Raw genomic sequence first — 23,354 nt, forward strand, 5'->3', positions numbered from 1 at the left:
TGTGAACAAGACAAGATTCAAACTAAGAGTTTGTAACCATTGTTTACTGGCATGTATTCATTATAACATATAAGTAATGGCGATGCGATTTACTGATATACAAAGCATTTATTGATAAAAAAGGAGAAATTACTGGTAACATAACAGCAGGCCTCATTTTGGGTAGGAACTCACAGGAGTGGAGCTCTGGAATCTGTAAATTTTATTGTGCCCTTTGTTTCTGACGCCCACTCCCCCCCCCCCCCCAAATACTTGCTTCTGGGCTCCATTGTTCAAACCCCCTGTGAGAATTTTGCTGAACTCTAAGATTTGACAAATTTTCTAATATTTTTTTCCCCACAAAAAAAGGAAAATAATCAAAACATATAAAGCAGACAGATGGAAATCTTCATCATGCCACTGTGGCCACATAGGAGAAGGTAATTTTAAAAGTATGATGGGAGGAAGGTTTTATTATGACAATTATAATTCAAGAAGTATTTTAAGGTAGATGCTAGCTGGTATAATTTAGTACAACTTCCGGTAATGTCAGGGGTGTGTGGCATATGCAAATGAGTTGTGCTAATGAGCTCTAGTACCTCTTTTTCTACAAAATAAACCCTGCATAAAAGAGTGGTCAAGTGCTGCTTTGGAGTTTTTTACTTAGATGCCTACCAGTTGAACTATTTGTCTAACAGGTCCTGTTTTCACCACAGCCAGTTTCTTTCACCAGTTTCTTATATGGTAAAGAAATATCCTAATGAGAGAAATGAAGTAAGATTACTAGTGAGCAATAAGAAGGCAATGAATTCAGTAAGAAAAAAAAAGGGGGAGAGAAGGGATATTGTAGAAGTGGTAGGGATAGAGTAAAGGGAATGAAATATCTAATCTAGAACATATAAGTATTCACAATTAATCTATTATAGTACTTGACTATTATATTTCTTTTTAATATTACTTTAGTCAGAAATATCCCAAAGGACTGAACAAATTGAAATTCAGTGGCCAAATACTGATCTGAATGTATGATATTGGAGAATATAAATACTGAAAGCAAAAGAAAGTTGCCCAATGTCATGTCCCCATGTCTAACATAATAATTTAGGCAGATAACCTGAATTTTTCAACCGTACAACATTAGGAAGTAGTTGCAGTATGTTTACAATTGAATCAATATAAAAATAGATAGATGTCAGACATCCAAGAGGGTATGAATCTGGGTTAAACTGGAGGACAAAAATAAAGGTGTAATTCTGTGACCTTCAGTTGTACTGAGGTGTTGGAACATTGCTCCTCATAATTTCTGTAGCACTAAATGAAAGCATAAAAATTTATGTTTCTAAAAATTAAATGGTTCTAGTATAAACATAAATAAAATTGGGTGCCAAGGAGCATAGCTGAAATATGCTGTTTAGTGTCAAACAGATGATATCTCAACATCACTTCCATTTAGTTATCCACTTATAATCCTATTAAAATGATTTGTTTTGATTCCAAGATGCACTTGTACACAATTTGCAGCCTAATTATTACCCAACAAATACACACTTGACAATTTTATTCTGTAATATATAGTAGATGTATAAAATAAGTCTGGAATTCAGTATATTTATGTTGCGCAAATAAGCCATCTTTTATTCCATACATGGTGTTCAGAAGATTGTTAGTTTGCAGTTCTTTTTAATGGAGAAGAAGGCCATAGTAGGGGGTTATATAGTGAGAGGGGTTGTGGCTCAGTGGAAGAGCTTCTGTTTTTCATGCAGAAGGTCCCAGGTTCAGTTCTCAGCATCTCCAGTTAAAAAGGACAAGACATTAGGTGACATGAAAGACCTCCACCTGAGACCTTGGAGAGTCACTACTAGTCTAAGTAGACAACAGTGACCTTATGGACATGTGGTTCAGCTTATGTGTGTAAATGTGAATTGCGTAGAAAAAGAGGATAGAGGAAAAAAGTATACCTCACTATGATTATATCCAGCTGGTGCAGAATGTAGCGGCCCAGTGCTGACCAAGTTGTGTAAGGAGACATCTTCAAAATGCACTTAACTTTTGCCTACAGTTCTCATGCACATCAAAGCGGCAGCTAGGGACCAATTGGGATTGTCTCCATTTGATCTACTTTATGGAGACCATTTCCTTTGATGGCACAGTCAGTTGGGCTCAGAGAGAGAGATCAGGAAAGGGAGCTGCTGAAGGGGTGAATGTCTGCCTTTTCTTAACTGCTGGGGAAAATTAGCTGAGGCTGCTGTGTGGAAGGAGACAGTCTGAGGGTGTGTGACTAAATGGTCTAAAAGCATGCAATGGTCTGTTACTGATCTGCCTTCTCTGAAACCTGCCTGTTCCTCAGCCAGACCAAAATAACTGTGTCATGATAGGTAATTTTAGCTACTCCATTTCCAGAACCATCTTATGGGATAAACTAAGATCTACTATTATAGACAGGTGGCTATTATTCCTTATTCAAGCCCTTTACAATCAAACATCTATTCAAGTGAAATGCACCCAACAAGGCCATTTGACAGATTACATTGATACAACAAAAGGTGTAAAACAAGGCTGCCTATTGGCTCCCTTCCTGTTTAATTTTTACATTAACGATCTGGTGACTTACGTAAATAATTCAGAATGTCATCCACCAAAGTTAAGTAATAAGCACATTGGCATTCTCCTTTATGCTGATGATGCTGTCCTTCTTTCAAGGACGTCTATAGGCCTAAAGAGAGCACTGAAGGGATTTGCTCAATTTTGCCAGAATAACAATTTAAAAGTAAACCACTCAAAGTCCAAAGTAATGGTCTTTGTGAAAAGATCCTCCAGAGTATACCATTGGTCATTAGATGATAAGCCTATAGAGCAAGTTTCAAGTTTTAGATATCTGGGGATATACTTCCAGACAAATGGTGCAAGATCATATAATATGGATGTGACTGTTTTAAAGGCTAACAGGAGCATGGGAGCAATAAAAAAAAAATTGGCACAAGGGTGGCAGATGCGTAATAGCAGCCCTCAGGTTGTTTAAAGCCAAAGTGCTTAACCAACTTACATATGGTGCCCCAATTAATATCACCGCAAAACGCAAAAGGTTGGAAATTGTTCAATCTAAATTTTTGCGTTCAGTTCTTCAGATAACTCGGGGCATTCAGAATGCCTTGATTCGGATAGAAACTGGTATGATATCAGTGGAGGCGAGACTTTGGATCATGGCCATACAGTATTGGCTGAAATTAATCTTTTTCCCTAAGAGGCTGACAAGCTTAATCTTCCAAGATATCTCAGTTACACCATGGCTTAGGGTCACAGAGGAAAAACTTCCCTATTTTGGCCTCACAAAACAATATCTTAGCTCTCTTACATACGATAAAGGCAGAGAGCTGGTGAAACAGAGACTATCAGATATTGCCAGACAGAATGATCTTAATAGTACCTCAAAATGGCGTGCACTTGTAGAACCGGTTAATAGAATAGCACCCATGCCATACTTATACCAGGAGTACAGGAGAATTTTTACCCTCATGAGGTGGGACACCCTCCCTTCTGCAGTCTTGGAGGGCAGATATCACAAAATACCTTTTGAAGATCGTATATGCTCCTGCTGTAATGAAGGGATAGAATCTACAGTGCATGTCCTGTATGACTGCAAGGTGTGCAGCATTCACCGTGAAATCCTTCCTTTTCCTGCAATCTTGCCTACAATTCTTAATCCAAAAAATGCAACAACTGAAGGATCTTTTGAATGATAGGAACTCTATGGTTATACTCAAATTAGCTAATTTTGGCTGACTTGCCACCAGAACTAGAAAGTCACTCATAGCTCTGAAGGGAAATAGCTAGGCATTTTCTTTCTCTTTCTCTTAGTTGGTAGTTTTTAAAACGTTTAATCCCATTATAAACTGTATGTGTTTTATAATTGATTGTAGCAATTTTACCTCTGTTCTCACAGCACAATTTATATGGGTTACTGTAACCGACATTGGTTTTATCTGTATTGTTTTTGCTGTGAATAAACTTGAACTTACTGAGGGTGTGTGTGCTTGCTGGGGAATGAAGAACTGCTGTTTCTGTGTTTCTTGCATTCCCAATAAGATAAGTACCCTTTCCAGAAGGAGAACACATAAATATGAAGGGTATTAAAAGGAAGATTATATGTCGCACTCAGGCCTCTGCCTCCGTTCAAAGCTGGCGCCATGGTATGCCCTGGAACTACAGCTGATGAAACAGAGGCTCAGACAGCTAGAGAGGTAGTGGCGGCATGTCCATGATGAAGCAACAAGAACATCTTATAGGTCGTTTATCAGAACCTAGGAGATGACAGTCAAGGCTGCTAAGAAAGTCTGTTTTACAGTCGTGATTGCATCTGTGAAATCTCGTCCAAACGCAATTGTTTAGAACAATTCGGTCTTTAACTACCCTACTGCAGGGCAAAACAAATGCTAGAGAATTTGATATAGGCTGAGAGGCTTTTGTGAGCTTTTTTTGCAGATAAGGTCTTGTCGCTCTGCCGTGACCTCCCTGCCACAGTTGAAACAGTAAATGAACTCAAGGCTCCATCTACATCTTCTAGTCAGATTTTGGATTATTTCACTCCACTCAGCCTGGAGGAAGTTGACAGAACGCTCTCCACTGTATGCTCAACCACTTGTGGTCTAGACCTGTACCCATCCTGGCTAATAAAAGTTGGCTGGGGAGCATTATGGGCTGCTTTGAGGGAAATTGTTAACAGGTCCCTATCTGAAGGGACCTTCCCTCAGCTTTTTAAGGAGGCAGCGGTCCGCCCTCTCCAAAAGAAACCCTCATTGGACCCAGCTGTATTGGCAAACTATAGACTGGTGTCAAACTTGCCTTTTCTGGACAAGATTATTGAGAAGGCAGTAGCAGTGCAGTTACAGAGCTTCCTGGATGACGCTTCCATGCTTAACCCTTTTCAATCCGGTTTTCATCCAAGTAATGGGACTGAGACGGTTCTGGTCGCCCTCACAGATGACTTCCAGAGGCATCTGGATAGAGGCGGTTCGGCCGTACTGATGCTTTTAGATCTGTTGGTCATGTTCGACATGGTCAACCCTCAGTTACTGACCCACTGTCTCGCCGACGCTGGGATACAGGGTTTGACCCTATAGTGGCTCTCTTCCTTTCTCCAGGGTCAGGGACAAAGGGTGGTGATAGGGGAGGAGCTATCCCAATGGCACCCATGTGTGTGGTGTGCCACAAGGGGTGGTTCTCTCTTCTATGTTTAACATCTACATGTGCCCCCTTGCCCAGATTGCCCAGAGTTTGGGCTGGGATGTCATCAGTATGCAGATGACACCCAGCTCTATCTGCTGATAGGCAGCCATTCCAAATCCTCCCCAGAAGATCTGACCATGGCACTACAAGCTGTGGCAGGGTGGCTCAGGCTGAGTAGACTGAAATTGAATCCAATGAAGACAGAGGTCCTGTACCTAAGTTGTGGCAGTCCAGGAGCAGAAGTCTCATTACCAACCTTTGATTGAGCGCCACTTAAGTTGGCGCCTAAGGTTAAAAGCTTGGGCATGTTCCTGGACTCCTCTTTAACAATGGAGGCCCAGGTGGCAGCCACTGCCAATTCATCCTTTTATCACTGACTGATAAGGCAGTTGATCCCCTGCCTTGAACATAATGACCTGGTGACAGTGATTCATGCTATGGTCACCTCAAGATTGGATTACTGTAATGCCCTCTATATGGGGCTGCCCTTATCTCAAACCCCGAAGCTTCAACTAGTGCAGAATGCTGCAGGCTGTTATTGGCCTTCCCTTGTGGGAGCACGTTCAACCTGTGCTGAAAGTGTTGCACTGGTTGCCCATCACATACTGGGTTCATTTCAACGTGCTACTCTTACTTTTAATGCCCTATATGACCAGGGACCTGCATACCTTAGGAAGCAGCTTTCCCCACATGTTCCCCAGAGAGCACTTTGGTCAGGGTCACAAAATCTGCTCTCAATCCCTGGCCTTAATGTGGCCAGACTCATGACAACTCTAGCCAGGGCCTTTTCTGTTGTAGTCCCAAGCTGGTGGAATGAGCTCCCTGAGAAGGTTATGGCCCTGTAAGAGCCATGTTTTCATATCTTAATGTGATTTTATGTTCCATGTATTTACATGAGCAGGGAAGCCACCATGAGCCTGCTTTTGTGGGGAGGGTGGGATATTAAATAAATAAATATTAAAAGGGGGATTATATATATTATTTTTTAAAAAAAAACACATTAAAAAGCAATTATGAAGGCAGAATGCCAGCAGGGGTTTGCACAAAGTGTCACATGTACAGCTATCTGCCCACTGGATGCCTTAGGTGTGTGCTTGGTGCAAGGAGCTCCTGGTCCTCAGGGAACGAGTTCTCACCCTTGAGGCTGAGGTGGCAGATCTGGAGAAGCAGAGACAGTCATATAGGCACTCGGAGAAGACTGTCGGGGATGTGTTGCATGTGTCCCACTTCAAACATGGTACCCCCACAGCTGCCAGGGAGCATGAGGGTCAAGAGGGAACAGGGCACCATACTGAGGATAAGGGGAATGTGCCCTCAGAAAGGACCTCTTCTTCAGTAGGTGAAAGGGTATCCTTTCGTGCCAAGGAACCATCTCTGGGCAGGGAGGGAGGGGGGCTCTTGGTAATTGGTGATTTGATCCTTAGACAGCTGGGTGCCAAAATCACATACTGACCATAAGGTGACTTGCCTGCCTGGTGTAAAGGTAGTGGACATTATGCATGTTGTAGATAGGCTGATAGACAGTGCTGGGGAGGATCCAGTGGTCATGGTACATGTCGACGCCAACAATGTGGGGAAGTGCAGTCGTGAGGTCCTGGAGGAAAAAATCAAGGCTGCTAGGCAGGAGAATCAAGACCAGGATCTCCAAGGTAGCCTTCTCAAAAGTGCCACCTGTTCCACGCACAGAGCAGGAGAGACAGGCACAAATTAGGAATCTCAATGCATGAATGGAGATGATGGTGTAAGGAGGAAGGGTTTGTTAGGCACTGGAATGCTTTTTGGAACAAGCAGGAGCTGTCTCCACTTGTCCCAAGTGTCAGTCCTACCCCTTTTTCTTCAATAAACAGTCCATTTGATTTCAAAATGGTTGTGCTTATTAAGTCATCAGGTAAAGTATAGACTCAACTGGGAGCCTGAGTCAACTCTAACCCCCTCAGAAGAATTGTAGAGTTTATAGCAGGCAAAAAGCATGCACAAGCTAGAGCATTCTCACACCCTGGTTCCCACAGTCCAGTACAATCACACAGTCTCTTTCCAGGTGAGGGTATCTTTGATAACAGGGAGTCATAACATTCCCCTGCTCAAGGCTTCTCACTTAAACTATCCAAAACAGTTACAGCAAGATGGCAAGTCCTCCATCTTCCCTCCAGTTCCCACGCGAAGTGGTTCTGTACGTCAGAGAGGGTATACAGTCCAGTAAGATTGAGAAGCCAAGAGAATTAGATTCGCTTCTGGAAATGCTATGGGTTGGAATAGAGGGCTCAAAAGGAAGCTTAATACTGAGAGTTTGTTATCACCCACCAGATCAAAAGATATAAGATGATTATAAAATGATGAAAGAATTAAAGATAGTAGCTAGATGAAATAACTGTGTCATAATAGGTGATTTTAACTACTCACACATTGATTGGGTCAATATGCGTTCAAATTAGGAGAAAGAGATTGAGTTTCTAGACATTCTCAATGACTGTGCTATGAAGCAGATGGTCACAGAACCTACCAGGGGAGAAGCAATTCTGGACTTGGTCCTAAGTAATGCCCAAGACCTGGTGAGAGATGTAAAAGTGATTGCACTGCTTGGGAACAGTGACCATAATGTTATTGATTTCAACATTTGTATAAATAGGTAGTTGCCCAAAAAGACCAACACAACCATTTTTAACTTGAAACGGGGTAACTTCTCTGAGATGAGGGAGCATGTGAAGAGGAAATTGAAAGGAAAGGTTAAAAGGGCCAAAACACTTGGGGAAGCTTGGAGACTATTTAAAACTACAATCCTAGAGACTCAGAAATATATATTCTGCAGGTTAGGAAAAGCACAAATAGGTATAGAAAAAAGCCTTCATGGTTAACAAAGTAATGGAAGTAAATAGTGCACTCGGCCAAAGATATGAGAGATCCACTTTCAACCCCTGGAGTCTACAAAATACCCTGCTCCTGTGGTGCAGTCTACATTGGCACTACCCAACGCAGTATCAACACCCGCATCACCGAACACAAGAGACACTGTCGTTTGTTTCAGCCAGAAAAATCAGCTGTAGCTGAACATGCACTTCAAGACGAAGACCACGTCATCCACTTTGAAAGAACTGAAGTCCTTTCTACGGCCTCACATTATCATACCCGCCTGAACAGAGAAGCTATTGAGATTTACAAACACTAGCACAACTTTAACAGAAAGGAAGAAAGCATTTCCATCCACCAATCTTGGTATCCAGCTCTGCAAAACACCCTACAGACTATAAATTGCAGAAATTCACAGAACAACCAGCACATTCCACAGAACAATCAGCACAGTCAACAACCATCTTCCTTATCTTCACACCCCTTCCAACCCTCCCAGCAATTAACACAGAACAATGGTCATATTCAACAGCCAGTTTCCTTACACTACCCTTCCAGGAAGCCCCACTGAACAATGGGCATATCCACAAACCTATTGCCCTTTCACCATACCCCCTCCAGCCTAGAAATAGCAGCTATCCAGCAGCCCTGGCCTCACTCAATGCACAGCAGCCAAGAAGATCAGAGCACCTGCTCCTGCTGCAATGCCACTGAAGATGTTCTCCGCAGCCAAGAACGAAACGTCTGGAAGAAAAACTTTCTCCAGTAGAACACGGCACTTGAGCCCAAAAGATTCTACAAACCCTAATGATGTTACCAGCCGTGAAAACCTGAAATCTTTGAGAAGCTGTAAAAGATAAGAAGGATTCCTTTAAGCAGTGGAAAGCTAGTCCGAATGAGGGTGACAAAAAGGGACACAGACTGTCGCAAATCAAATGCAAGTCTGTGATCAGGCAGGCAAAAATGAGACTATGAGGAGCATATTGCAGAAAACATAAAGATCAACAATAAAAATGTCTTTACATATATTAGAAGCAGGAAACCAGCCAGGGAAGCAGTGGAACCCTTGGATGACCAAGGGGTAAAAGGATTACTGAAGGATGATAGGGAAATGGCTAAGAAGCTGAAGGCATTTTTTTGCCTCTGTCTTCACTATGGAAGAGGAGAAGTGCTTGCCCACTCCAGAACTTCTGATTTCAGGAAGGGTGTTGAAAAACCTGAGTCAGATTGAAGTGATGAGAGAGGAGGTCCTATGACTGATGGACAATTTAAAAACTGATAAATCACCAAGCCTGGATGGCATGCATCTAAGAGTTCTGAAAGAACTCAAAGGTGAACCTGTGGATCTCCAGACAAAAATATGCAGTCTCTTGTTGAAATCTGCCTGCATTCCTGAGGACTGGAAAGTAGCTAATGTCACTCCCATCTTTAAAAAGGGTACCAGAGGAGATCTGGGAAATTACAGGCCAATCAGTCTGACGTCAATACCAGGTAAGTTGGTGGAAACCATTATTAAAGAGAGAATTAGCAAGTACATCGATAAACAAAAACTTTTGAGGAAGACTCAGCATGGGTTCTGTAAGGGAAGATCTTGTCTCACTAACCTGTTAGTGTTCTTTGAGGGGGTGAACAAACATGTGGACAAGGGGGACTCAATAGATGTTGCTTACCTTGACTTTCAGAAAGCTTTTGATAAGTTCCTCATCAAAGGCTCCTGAGTAAAAGGACAAGTCCTCTCATGAATTAAAAACTGGCTAGTTAATAGGAAGCAGAGAGTGAGTATAAATGGACAATTTTCACAGGGGTGGGTGGTAAGCAGTGGGATGCCGCAGGGCTCAGTACTGGGTCTAATTTTTTAACTTGTTAATTAATAATTTGGAGTTGGGACTAAGCAGCAAAATGGCTAAGTTTGCAGATGATACTAAATTGTTCAGGGTGATGAGAACCAGGGAGAATTGTGAGGCACTCCAAAGGAATCTGTTGAGATGGGCAAGTGGGTGTCAAGCGGGCAAATGAGGTTCAAAGTGGCCAAGTACAAAGTCATGCACATTGGGGCCAAAAATTCTAACTATAAATACATGTTGATGGAGTTTGTTTGTTTATTTTGCAGGTTTATTTTCCACCCTTTCCCATAAACAGGCTCAGGACAGATCACAATTTAAAACCTGCAAGTTAAAAACCAAACACAATTCAAGAAAACAGCGAAGCAGTAAAATACATTACATCGTAGACAGCAAGGGCACATTTTACAGAATAAAAACTGGCAGAAACTGACTGAACTGGCAGAGACTGATCAAGAGAGAGATCTTGAAGTCATGACAGATAACTCATTGAAAATGTTGAGACAGTGTGCTACTGCAATAAAAAAAAAAGGCCAACATTATGTCGGGGATTATTAGGAAGGAAATTGAAAACAAATCAATCAGTATCATAATCCCCCTGTATAAATCGATGGCGTGGCCTCATTTGGAATACTGCGTACAATTCTGGTTACCACACCTCAAAAAAGATACAGCATTGAAAAAGTGCAGAAAATGGCAACTAGAATTATTAAAGGGTTGGAACACTTTGCTTATAAAGAAAAGTTAAAGCACTTGGGGCTCTTCACCTTGGAGAAATGATGGCTGAGGGGTGACATGATAGAGATTTGCAAGATTATGCATGAGACAGAGAAAGTAGGAAAAGAAGTACTTTTCTCCCTTTCTCACAATACAAGAACTCATGGGCACTCAATGAACTTGCTGAGCAGTTGGGTTAGAACAGATAAAAGGAAGTACTTCTTCACCCAAAGGGTGATTAACACGTAGAATTCACTGCCACAGGAGGTGATGGCGGCTACAAGCATAGCCAGCTTCAGAGGGGATTGGATAAACACATGGAGCAGAGGTCCATCAGTGGCTATTAGCCACAAGGTATAGATGAAACTCTTTGTCTGGGGCAAGTGATGCTCTGTATTTTTCCTACATTCAACATGGCTGAACAGTCTTTGGAGCAGACTTGCTAGTTGATGAGACATTTGGTAGCTGAAAGTTTTGGAAACAGCACCGGTTTTTTTTAGGTGGAGAAGGTAGCCCCTGCTTCTTTGACTGTATTCATTTTATTTTAGGAATAGGTGAAGTCTTTTCACAGCTTTTTATTTCATTGCTGTTCTATATACAGTCCCCCCCCAACTCAGCTTCATTTTCCTTGTCCAAATCTCCCGCTGGTATCATGCTGTCTTTTGCTGCTAAAAACATGCTAATTGAAAAAAGGATCTCTGATTAAATGATCAAACCCTTTATTTCCCCCACCCTCTCTAAATGCTTTATTATTTCAATTAAACTTACAGAGACATTAACTTTTAATTGAAATAATAAAGCATTCTAAATTCAGAAAATGAAGGTGTCACAATTGTCCCAAAAGACTGCAGATTAGACAATTTGTAGCAGCAGTTTATGGAAACAGGAGATTATATCTTAACAAGTGGATTATATACTAATGTTTAGCATGGAATGTTAGGCCTGGTCTAAACAATACACACCATGGTGTTTTCTGTTTTTACAAGATGCATATATTTGTTTGTAAAGGTTACACATGCATTCTGCATGTTGGTTAGAATTCCATGATGATTTGCAATGGAATAGATTGTTTTTTTTAAAAAAAAATGTTGTACCACACAATAGTGTTGTCATAGTGTTGCCACAAAGCCATGGATCCATAATTGTTGTAGTACAACCTGTGGCCATGAACATGGTATGTGACTAAGTGCAAAACCCCTGAGGATCCATGGTTCAGAACCATGTTTTCACACCATAAAGCCTTGGATGTGTGATTTTTGCTATGCAATTTCTGGCTGTCAACATTATAGGTGAGTCTGAGATGTGCTAGTGCAAAAATCATTTAAGATTCAAGTTTTGGAATCATGTTTTGCACTGTTGTGGTGCCACAAAGCTATGGATGAATGATTTTTGTGGTACTACCTATAGCCTAGGTTGCTAGAACATGCTCCACACAGTATGATAATGGTTTTACTTTGTTTCAAAGTAGCAATCATATGAATTAATGAGGATCCATGCTTCAGAGCTATGTTTTGTGCTGCTGCAACATCACAAAGTGTTGGATCCATTTTTTTAAAAAAAATAATCCAGTCTGTAGTTTTGGCTTTCACATGTGATTTAATGCTACATTTGGTGGAGTTATCTTTTTAAAAATGAAGGATCTGTGAGGATCTGTGTAAATCCAGCTGTCAGCCCCCCCCCACCCACCCCAAGGAATATCTGAATACAAAACTCAAAGCAGCTCTCACCACTTCCCCCCATCTTTGAGCTCAACGATGGTCCTGGTTTATCAAAAACCTGTCATTGATTGCCTGAATAAGGTCATTTATTTGTTTTGGTAGATTTTTATTCCTCCCTACCCCACAAGTGGGCTCATTGCAGCTTACAATAAAGACATAATACAATAGTTAAAAACAATAGTTCAACATATTAAAACAATTGAAACCATCTAGCAGGAGACTAGCAGGAGACGAAATTTACAATTTAGCTTCCAAAGGGACAGATAAGAGCAGCATTAACGACTAGCCGTCCGAGATTATGCAGCAAGTTATTGTGTCTAACTGACATTTAAGAGAGATAAAATTTTATAAAACTTTTTAAATCCTTAATTAAAAGCAGGAGCTGTCTAGGACTCCGGTTAGCCTGAAGAAGGCTCTTAGGACTTTTGGTCAATATTGTGTTACTAATAGTCTCGTGATCAACTTTGACAAAACCAAGATTATTTCCTTTGGCTACAATAGGAAAATTAGGTCTTGGAAACTAGAGGGCCACACATTAGAGCAAGTTTCCTGTATCAAGTACCTAGGGGTTATGTTTCATTCCTCTGGAAAGAGTACAACACACCATGAGTATGTGGCCACAGTAGGACAGAAATCTACTCAAGGAATCCTCAAATTTTACCACACTAATGGTAGCCATTTTCTTCCAGCAGCCCTTCGCCTTTATCAGGCAAAAGTTCTGCCACAATTGCTCTATGGCTCTATGTTAGGACCTCCACCTACTAACTATACCTTTTTGGAAAAAAGTGCAATCCAAATTTTTAAGATCTATCTTCCAAGTACCCAAGTGTGTGACTAATGCAAGTTTATGTCTAGAATCAGGCTTGGTTAAAGTTGAAGCTAAGGTGAAACTTACTTCCATTCTTCACTGGTTGAGACTAAGGCAAAATCCACATGGTCTTATGATTTTATTTTTAAATGATGGATTTTATTCATCCTGGGCAAAAGGGGTCCTTCAGAATATCCAATCTATTGGACTGCAGAAGATAGTGTCCTCCGACTAGACAGTTCTCATGGCAAAGTATTGATTCAACAAAGGATACTCAATATTGAGAGGCAGGAAGATAACACCAAAGTACTTCATTCTTTAATTCCAGAGAACCACCAGTACTTAATTACATTGGCTAGCTGGCAGGCTCTTCCTTCTGCAGTCCTTGATGGAAAATATAAAAAGATTCCCTTGGATCAAAGACTATGTATCTGTGGATCTAATGAGATTGAATCAGTTGAGCATATCCTACTACACTGTAATATGTACCATATGTGGATATCCGTGTGAAGTTCATTGTCCCTCTGCTTCAATTTTACCCCAGACGTTCTGATAAAGAAATCACAGCGAGTCTTCTGAAAGGGACTAACTCTCGAACAACTATTAACTGTGCAAAATTCTTTGCAGCTGCTTATAGAATACGCCAGAGATCCACAGCAACAAGTTGATTTGTTTTATTACAGGGTAAAATTGGAATTTTTATCTAGTTTTATATTATTTCCCTCGATTGATATCTTTTTGTTTTATTCTGATCTATGATCGTAATAAATAAATATATTGATTGAGAGCAGCATTAACAGCTTACAGAGAAGGAACAATAGCCGTCATGCTTAAATGGCAACTGAGACTGCATCGCTTATAAACCCTCCCAGAAATGAAGGAAAGGGGCTGGAAATGGGTGGGCATAAAGAGACTGAGATAAAGATTCTGCATTGAAATCTGATCTGGGTTGAAAGCAAATTGGGATAAAAGCCTCAGCAAAGCAGCAGCCAAATATCCCAGACCAACAATGGGCTGACCTTGGCTGACTGCTGAAGGGAGGAAAGCAATACAGAGGGAAAGCAATGCATTGTTTGTAACATTTAGTCCCATGTCAAGTACTCATGCCTGGCATCATGTTGCCAGCCAGAAACATAGTGAGTGTATTGTTTAGACTTGGAAGCAAATTTGCAGAACTAGAATTATATTTATGTAGATTGAGTATTATGGCAGGGGTGGCCAACAGTAGCTCTCCAGATGTTTTTTGCCTACAACTCTCATCAGCCCCAGCCAGCATGGCCAATGGCTGGGGCTGATGGAAGTTGTAGGCAAAAAACATCCGGAGAGCTACTGATGGGCACCTCTGATGTAGATTAAGCATTCTGTAGATTGTTGGTTTGTCGTGGCGAAAGGGCTTGCATGGTTCAATGAGGCTGTGGGCTATGCCATGCAGGACCACCCAAGATGGACAGGCCACAGCTGAAAATCCAGACTAAATGTGATCCACTGGAAAAGGAAATGGCAAGCCACTCCAGTATCCCTGCCAAGAAAACCCCATGAACAGAAACAAAAGGCTAAAAGATATGGCACTGGAAGATGAGCCCCTCAGGTCAGAAGGTGCGCAATATGCTACTGGGGAAGAGCATTCAAGTAATCACAGAAAGAGTGAAGCAGCTGGGCCAAAGCTGAAAGAATGATCAGCTGTGGATGTGCCTGGTGGTGAAAGAACAGTCCGAGGCTGCAAAGCACAATACTGCATCGGAACGTGGAATGTAAAATCTATGAATCAAGGTAAGCTAGATGTGGTCAAACAAGAGATGGCAAATCTGAACATCAGCATCTTGGGAATCAGTGAACTAAAATGGACAAGAATGGGTGAATTTAACTCAGAGGATCACTACTTCTATTATTGTGGACAAGAGTCCCATAGAAGAAATGGTGTGGCCTTTATAGTTAACAAGTGAGGAAGGCCGTAATGTGATACAATCTCAAAAATGACAGAATGATCTCGGTCCGTATCCAAGGCAACCCATTCAATATCACAGTAATCCAAGTCTATGCCCCAACCACTGATGCAGAAGAGGCTGAAGTGGACCAGTTCTATGAAGATCTACAACGCCTTCTAAAATTAACATAAAAAAATGTCCTCCTCATCATAGGGGACTGGAATGTCAAAGTAGGAAGTCAAAAGGTGGCCAGAACAACTGACAAGTTTGGCCTTGGAGAACAAAATGAAGCCGGGCAAAGGCTAATAGAGTTTTGTCAAAAAAACAAGCTGGTCATAGGGAACACACTCTTCCAACAACCTAAAAGGCGACTCTACATGTGGACATCACCTGATGGGCAACACAGAAATCAGATTGATTATATGCTCTGCAGTCAAAGATGAAGAAGCAGAACCAGAAAAATAGGCAAGCCAAAATTTGCCAATGAAAGATGGTCAATAGATATGTGTAAGGAAAGAAGACACAACTAAAAATATGCACTCCCAAACTTACATGCACAATCATATTTAAACAATTAACTAGGCCTATTGGATGCACTATATAAAATGAGACTCTTAAAGGAAAGGAAATACATGAACAAATAAACACCATGTTTAAGACTGTGGTACTGGAGAAGAAAATAAGCTACAGATAATCATATAGTGCCTTTTTGATGCCTTTGAGACCAGATAAGAATCACATTTGACCCTGGAATAAGCTAAGGGCTAATGGCACAGTTCAGTCACAGAAAGGAAATTCAAGGGAATGAGGACCAGATAGTGCAGTAGAAGAGAGAAACCGGGCTTCCGGAAGATGGCGGAGTGAAGCGGAGCTCCTTTCTCTAGCTCGAGAAGGGACTCTGTTTGTGGGGCGACAGAGGGGGCTTCCCGGACGGGGGGTACCCTTATCGGAGCTGTCAGGGGACGCTCCGGAGTCTGGAGGGCTTCTGGCTGATGGGGGGGAGCGGAGGTTCCCCAACCAGCGCCGGTTTCCTCCTGGCCGTTGCCTCTCAACGCTTAGGCGCTTAACTGTGCTGCCGGAGTGAGGGAGAACGGAGAGGAAGCGGGACTCCTATCGGTTGTACCCTAAAGACTGTTCGAATGTGGGTACCTCCCCTCGGCTAAGTGCTTAGTGGATGAAGAGAAGGTCCTTTGGGTCGGTGGTCCGAGAGGCGCGGAAGCGGAGGTGTGGAGAAAGCGGCGGTGAGTGGTGGTGAGTGGCGGCGCGCTTCCCGGGGGGCTGGCCGAAGCCGCAAGCGGACTTGAAGGTGGCTGTGGAATCGTGCAAGAGCGTGGTCGGGTGAGTGGAGCCGGTAGAAGGGGGCTTAAAGACAAGACAAGACGAGAAGCAGGAGTGAGGAGGGGGAAAAGAGGGACTAGATCGCCGTGGCCCGGGAGAGTCATTTGCGGAAGCAAGTCATAATGGCGGACGGGACCTATTTTGTTTATTAGGAAGGTGTGGAGTAAAGTGAAACATCAGTGGCTCCCCGGGGCTGAAGAAATTCCCCCCCCCCCCCGTAAGTTTCGACTTGGCAAGATTCGATAGTGCTTGGTGCTTGGTGGTCGTTGGAATATATCTTCGTGTTTTTGATCTGTTTTTATATCTTGTTCCGGGGATGAATAACTGAAAGGGTAAAGAGGCGGTTCTTAGCGGCATTTGCCGTGGCCGCGCTTTATCGAAGATCTGGGTGTTGTGTCTGTGTCCGTGTCGACAACCAGCAGGAGCAGAGAGAACTTGGAGTTTTGGTGGAGGATTTGTTTTGTTTTGCTGCGGTTTGTTTTGGCTTTTTTCCCAGACTCTCTTCTCTTATGTGATTTCGCCTACAATAACTAGACTGTCAGAACTGTGGAGTTTGAATTGAATATAGCAGGAACTGAATATAACTAAGCATAACTGAACACAACAGGAACTATCTTCTTTACTGGATAGAGGCTGATAGAATAATAGGATAAAGGCAGAAGAAAAGAAGCAGGGGGAGGGAAGAAAGAAGAAAGAAGAAGAGGTAGACAAGAAGCAGGCAAGATAAGACTGTGATTAAAATTCTTATCCACTTTTTAATTTTTTATAACAGCACAACTGTATAATTATTTCAGAAACTGCATTTGCTATTGGACTAAATTGACTTACTTCTCTGTTTTTTGAATAATTGAAGTTCCTAATTATTAAGCAATAAGAAATTAATTGGAATATCTGATCTACATTATAAGGAACTTAAATACTGATTCTTTTAAGGGTAAATTCATTTAGGGGGGTTGTTTAGGTGTAAGGGGATCTTGAATGGTGATTTAATGATTGGATTGGATTATTGATTATTGAATTGTCATAGCTCATCTTAAACAAGAGGGGTGCTGGTTTTGTCAAGAAGAAATTGAGAGATTGAGAGATTGAATTATATAGTAAAGTGAAAGGGGGGGTGAACTTAATAGATTTGGTCTAGCAAAGTTAGAATGACAGAAACGAAGATCAAGAAATATCAGCAAGGCACCCCTCCGGCGGTGGGACCTAAAATGACTCCAGTCTCTGGAAACCAAGATGCACTGGAAAAACTGCAGAAGAGTGTAACAGCTGGATTTAAGAAAAATCACGAAGCCTTGGATGAATTAAGAACTGATTTGATGAGTGAAGTAAAGAAGACAAATGACCAGTTGGCTGAATTCCAAAAACAACTGCTGGCTAATACGCAACAGGTCCATGGCTTAACTGCTAAAGTAGACAGAATGGAAGAGCGAAGTAAGCAGACAAGTGACATAGCTAGAGAGAACCAAAAAGAATTGACAGAGATGGAAGATCGATTGATGAGATTTGAAATGGAGAAAGCAGCAACAATTCTGCGCTTTCAAAACATCCCTGAAGAGAGGGAAGAAGACCTACCCAGTAAGATAATGGACATTTTAACAGTGGATAATGAAGAATTACTAGAAGAAGGCCCAAGAGATATCTTATGGGCTAAAAGAGTCTCATCCAGTTACATAAGGAAGTTTAAACTCCCTAGGGAGGTTCAAGTTAAACTTTTGCGATCAGAAACAACGGAAAGAGTCCTGAGAAAAACAAGAGAATGTGAAATTAATTGGAAAGGAAACAAAATAAAGATCCTAAAAGAGATACCCTGGAGTGTAAGGCAGAGGAGGTTTAAATTCAAGAAACTGTCTGCGTGGTTAATTAAGCATGAAATTCAGTTTAGATGGCTTTTTCCACAAGGTCTCTTTTTTACATTTCAAGCAAAGAGGTATAACATCACTACTGAGGCAAAGATGGAAGAATTCTGGGACCAGTACGTGGAACGGAGTGGATCGGAGTCAGGAGGCGAACAAGAGCTAGAAGGCGATGAAGGATCTCCGGCTGGAGAATCCCCCAAAAAACAATGAGACAAGATGAAGACAAGACTTCAGAGTAGGAAGGAAGTCAAGATACCTGATAGTAAGGAACCAGCAAAATGAATTCCAAGGCAGAGACTACAATATTTTCTTTGAATGTGAACGGTTTAAATGAACCCGGCAAGAGGAGGAGAGTCTTTCAACAATTGAAAAAATCCGGCGCACAAATCATTTGTTTACAGGAAACTCATATTCGGAAAGACAATGTAAAGTACCTGGAAAATAAGAAATTTGGAACTTTATATGCTTCATGCGACTCGCAGAAGAAGAAGAAAGGAGTAGCAATTTTCATCTCTCATCAGATTAAATCGAGCTGTTTGTATTCGGATGAGCAAGGAAGAATTCTTATCGTTGAAGTAGAATTAAATGGGCAGAAAACAATTTTGGGGAATATATATGCCCCCAATGAAAATCAAGAAAAATTTTATCAAGATCTGTACCTTAAGTTAAGAGAATTTAACTCGGATAGATATTGTATTATAGGAGATTATAATGCGATATTTGATATGAAATTGGACAAAAAATATGAAGACTCACAAAAGAAAAAGAAGAAGACTCGAAATTTATTACCTAATTCCTTCTTAAAAATGGCTGAGGAACTGAATCTAGTAGATGCTTGGAGAACAAGAAATTCGAGCACAGCAGATTATACTTTCTACTCATAACCACATAAGTCTTGGTCAAGAATTGATATGATCTGGATGTCTCTGGATATGATGTTGACAGTTAATCAAGTGGATATTCTTCCCCAATCGTATTCAGATCATAGCCCAATTTCGGTGGCATTTCAGGAACAAAAAAGAAACTTTAGATGGTCTTTAAATTTACAAATCTTGAAGGAAACCAAATTTTTGGAAGAAGCCAAAAAAGAAATACAAGAATTTTTTAAATGTAATCTTGAAAAGGATACAAAGATTTCAATAATATGGGATGCATTCAAGGCTTTTTTTAGAGGTGTTGCCATCCGATATTCATCAAGGAGGAAGAGAGAACAAAGAAAGACTTACAATGAGCTCCTAGCAAAGTTGAACTATTTTGAGAAACAACAGAAAACGGGGAATCCAAACGGGATCAAGACTAAAATTATAGCTATTCAACATCAGATAAATATTCTTTTAGCAGAAGAAATTGAGAGAAAGCTAAAGTGGACAAGACAAAATTACTTTGAAAATGCGAACAAAGTGAGTAGATGGCTGGCGTACAGATTGAGAAAAGAGAAGGAGAAAAAGATTATAAAGATGTTAAGGAATGAGGCGAAAGAGGAGATCTTCCAAAACTTTCAAATGAAAACCATTATTCAGGACTTTTACCAGAATTTGTATAAGAAACAGAAACTTGATCAACAAAAACAAGGAAGTGAAAATGCAACAATTAACAAAGGAACAACAAGCAAGTTTAGAAAATTCAATTTCAATGCAGGAAGTAGTTGATGCTATAAAAACTCAAAAAAATAACAAGACGCCGGGCACAGATGGATTGCCGATTGAATTTTTTAGAGCTTTTGAAGATGTATTACTACTTCCCTTTAAGAAAGTAATGGAAAATGTTTACAATACCGGTGATATCCCAGAATCGTGGAAAGAAGCTTTAATATCTCTTATACATAAGGAAGACTCTGATCCAGCAGAAATTAAAAACTACAGACCAGTTTCTTTGTTGAACAGTGACTATAAGATTTATGCAACAATACTAGCAAATAGATTGAAGAAAGTCATCAGAAGTTTAATACATGAGGATCAAACGGGGTTTGTTCCGGGACGCTTAATGAATCAGAACGTGAGACTGTTCCTGAACGCAATTGAGTACTATAGAGAACACCCAGATAAAGAATTTGCGGCGATCCTGATAGACGCTGAAAAGGCTTTTGACAACGTGAACTGGAACTTCATTAGAGAGACTTTGGTAGGAGTTGGGTGTGGAGAAAGATATTGTTCAATGGTTGAAGCAGTGTACACGAAACAGACAGCGAAAGTTAATTTCAACGGAGTAACGACTGACTTAATAGAAATAGAACAAGGTACAAGACAAGGATGTCCACTATCTCCGCTACTATTTATATTGACCTTAGAACCGCTGATCAAGAAGATTAGAGAAGACTCTCAAATTCAGGGGATTAGAATAAACAATACAGAATTAAAAACGTTGGCGTTTGCAGACGATCTGGTATTTACACTGGAACAACCTATATCATCGATTGAACTCTTAAAACAAAGATTAAGAGAGTATGGAGAAGTATCCGGATTTAAATTGAATACTGTTAAAACCAAGATCTTAACAAAGAATATGGAAAAGGACCAAACTGAAAGGCTGGAACAGCTTTCCGGATTTAAGAATGAAAAGAAGGCTAAATATTTGGGAATCTTTCTGACCAATAACTTAAAGAATTTATATAGAGACAACTATGGAAAAATTTTGAGAGAGATTCGGAGGGATCTAAATAATTGGAAAGATCTCCAAATTTCGCTACTTGGCCGAGTTGCAACGATTAAAATGAATATTCTCCCGAGAGTATTATTTTTATTTCAAACAATTCCAATTACACTACCTAAAACTTTTTTTCAGCAACTTAACGAGATGATTAAAACGTTTATTTGGCAGAGTAAGAAGGCCAGAATTAAAATGAAAGTTATGCAAGATGCTAAGCTAAGAGGAGGACTAGCTCTCCCGGAATGGAAACTGTATTATAAAGCGTGCAATATAGCGTGGCTGAGAACTTGGTGTAAATTGGAAAACAAAAGATTATTGTCTTTAGAGGGCGAAGGGTTAGGAGAAGGCTGGCATAATTACATGTGGTATAAAACTCCTGTCAAAACTGGGCGTTTTTTCAGACATGAAATAAGAAGATCTCTGTATGCGGTCTGGAGTGAAATTAAAGTGATGTACAAACATACTCCAAAATGGATCTCCCCGATAGAGGCTGCGTCACATCCCAAACTGTATAATTGGGAAAATCAACAGGACTATGCCTATTTGCTCAATGACCAGAATGAACTGATTGAGGAAGAAGTTCTAAAGTTAACTTGGTGGCTACAATGCCAAGTGAGATCAAGATTTCGGAAAGATAAAGAAATTGGTTTCCTGAACTCTTATTCTGACCTAGACTTGATTTTGGAGTCCAAACAAAAATTAATTACCAAAGTCTATGACTGGTTGCTCCAAGTTAAGATGCAAGATGAGGTGGTCAAAGAAGCATGGATCAGATGGCTGAAGGACTTCGGTTACAATATAGATTTGCAAGAATGGGAGAAGCTATGGAAGCAAAATATAAAGTTAATAAAGCCAGCAGATCTTAAAGAAAATATGTATAAAATGATATACAGGTGGTACCTTACGCCAGATAGATTGGCAAAGATATACCCTTCTTATTCTAATAAATGCTGGAAATGTACTGAAGTTAAAGGCTCTCTGTTCCATATATGGTGGCAATGTAAAAAGGCTAGAAAATACTGGACACAAGTCAATATCTGGATCCAAAAAATTTTGCAAATACAAGTGAAACATGTTCCGGAACTGTATCTTATAAACATTTGTAGACAAAACTTACCGGCGACCAAGCTGAAATTATTATTGTACATAGTTACAATTGCAAGAATTTTATACGCTAAATATTGGAAGGAAGATAGAACTCCTAATAGAGAAGAATTTATTATTAAACTTTTAGAAATAGCGGAATCGGATCTGTTGACTACCCGACTGCGAAATGGTAACGTGCAGAAATGCCGGGAGGAATGGGATCCTGTATACGAGTGGGTTAAAAATAGAGGTTTTGACATAAAATGATTATATCTATTTTTAAAATAGAGGTTTCGATACAAAATAATTATATTTAGTTCAAAGTAGAGATGGAGTAAGGAACGTTTTATTTACAAGCTTAATCCTCTCCCTCTCCTGTGGGGGAGTACATGTAGTCAAGTAGTAGTTGTCAATGGTTAGAGGCTGTATGTAGCAATGTGTATTTTGTTTAGTGTTTCTTTGTATTAGTGTTTAGTGTTTTTTGTCTTAGTGTTTTTTGTTTTAGTGCTCTCTTGTTTCTGTGTTTTGCTTTGTTTTGTATCTTGTTTTTCTTAATAAACTTAAAACTTTTCTCAAAAGAAGAGAGAAACCAGGTTATATTTCTGTTCTGAGAAAGCTGGGCACTTTAAAAAGAACAGTTCAATAAGAAATAATATCAAAAGGAAAGGCCAAGGCTGCAGCAAGTGATTTTACAGGCAAAACAGTCTTTGAATAGAGCCCCCTATTGGTGAAATGGTTCACTAGCAATGGCCTCACAGTTTTATTTTAAGGAGACTAATATGCAATTAAAGAAGAAGAAAGGGATAATAGCTGCTAGAACTGCAAGTGAACACCATTTTGAGACATCAGATCAGAACTGAATATGTAAACTTCAAAGCAGCATCTACAAGCTGTAGAAGCAGGGAAGGAGAAAATAAATGAAATGCTCATTAAAGAAGAATTCATGCAAAGCTGATCCATGCTTGTATTCAAAAGAACAAGGAAGCATTCTGTTTTATGTTAATAATATAATAATTTCTTCCAAACAAAGGAGGACAGTGACAAGATAACACTCAAACTGAATCAGCATTCTTATATAAAAAGAGCTTATTTGGGTATCCATATAGAAAGAGAAGGGGAGTTATCTCCTTATGAAAACAATAAAACAAAACTATGCTGCAAAATTAGAATATGCTGGAATGAAAGATACAAAGGAGAACTCCTATGGAAATGGATTCTTTGAAAAACGTTGGAAGACAAAAACCATTTGAAAAACATTGTCAAACACTAATCAGTCTTAGGAAGCAAGTGAAAAATTGTTCTAGGAGGCTGCAGTGACAGGGCATTTCCACCTGCAGAAAAGGAAATGATTGATTTTGGTGACTACCAGTAGC

The sequence above is a fragment of the Heteronotia binoei genome, chromosome 8, assembly GCF_032191835.1.
Source record: "Heteronotia binoei isolate CCM8104 ecotype False Entrance Well chromosome 8, APGP_CSIRO_Hbin_v1, whole genome shotgun sequence".
Classification (NCBI taxonomy): Eukaryota; Metazoa; Chordata; class Lepidosauria; order Squamata; family Gekkonidae; genus Heteronotia; species Heteronotia binoei.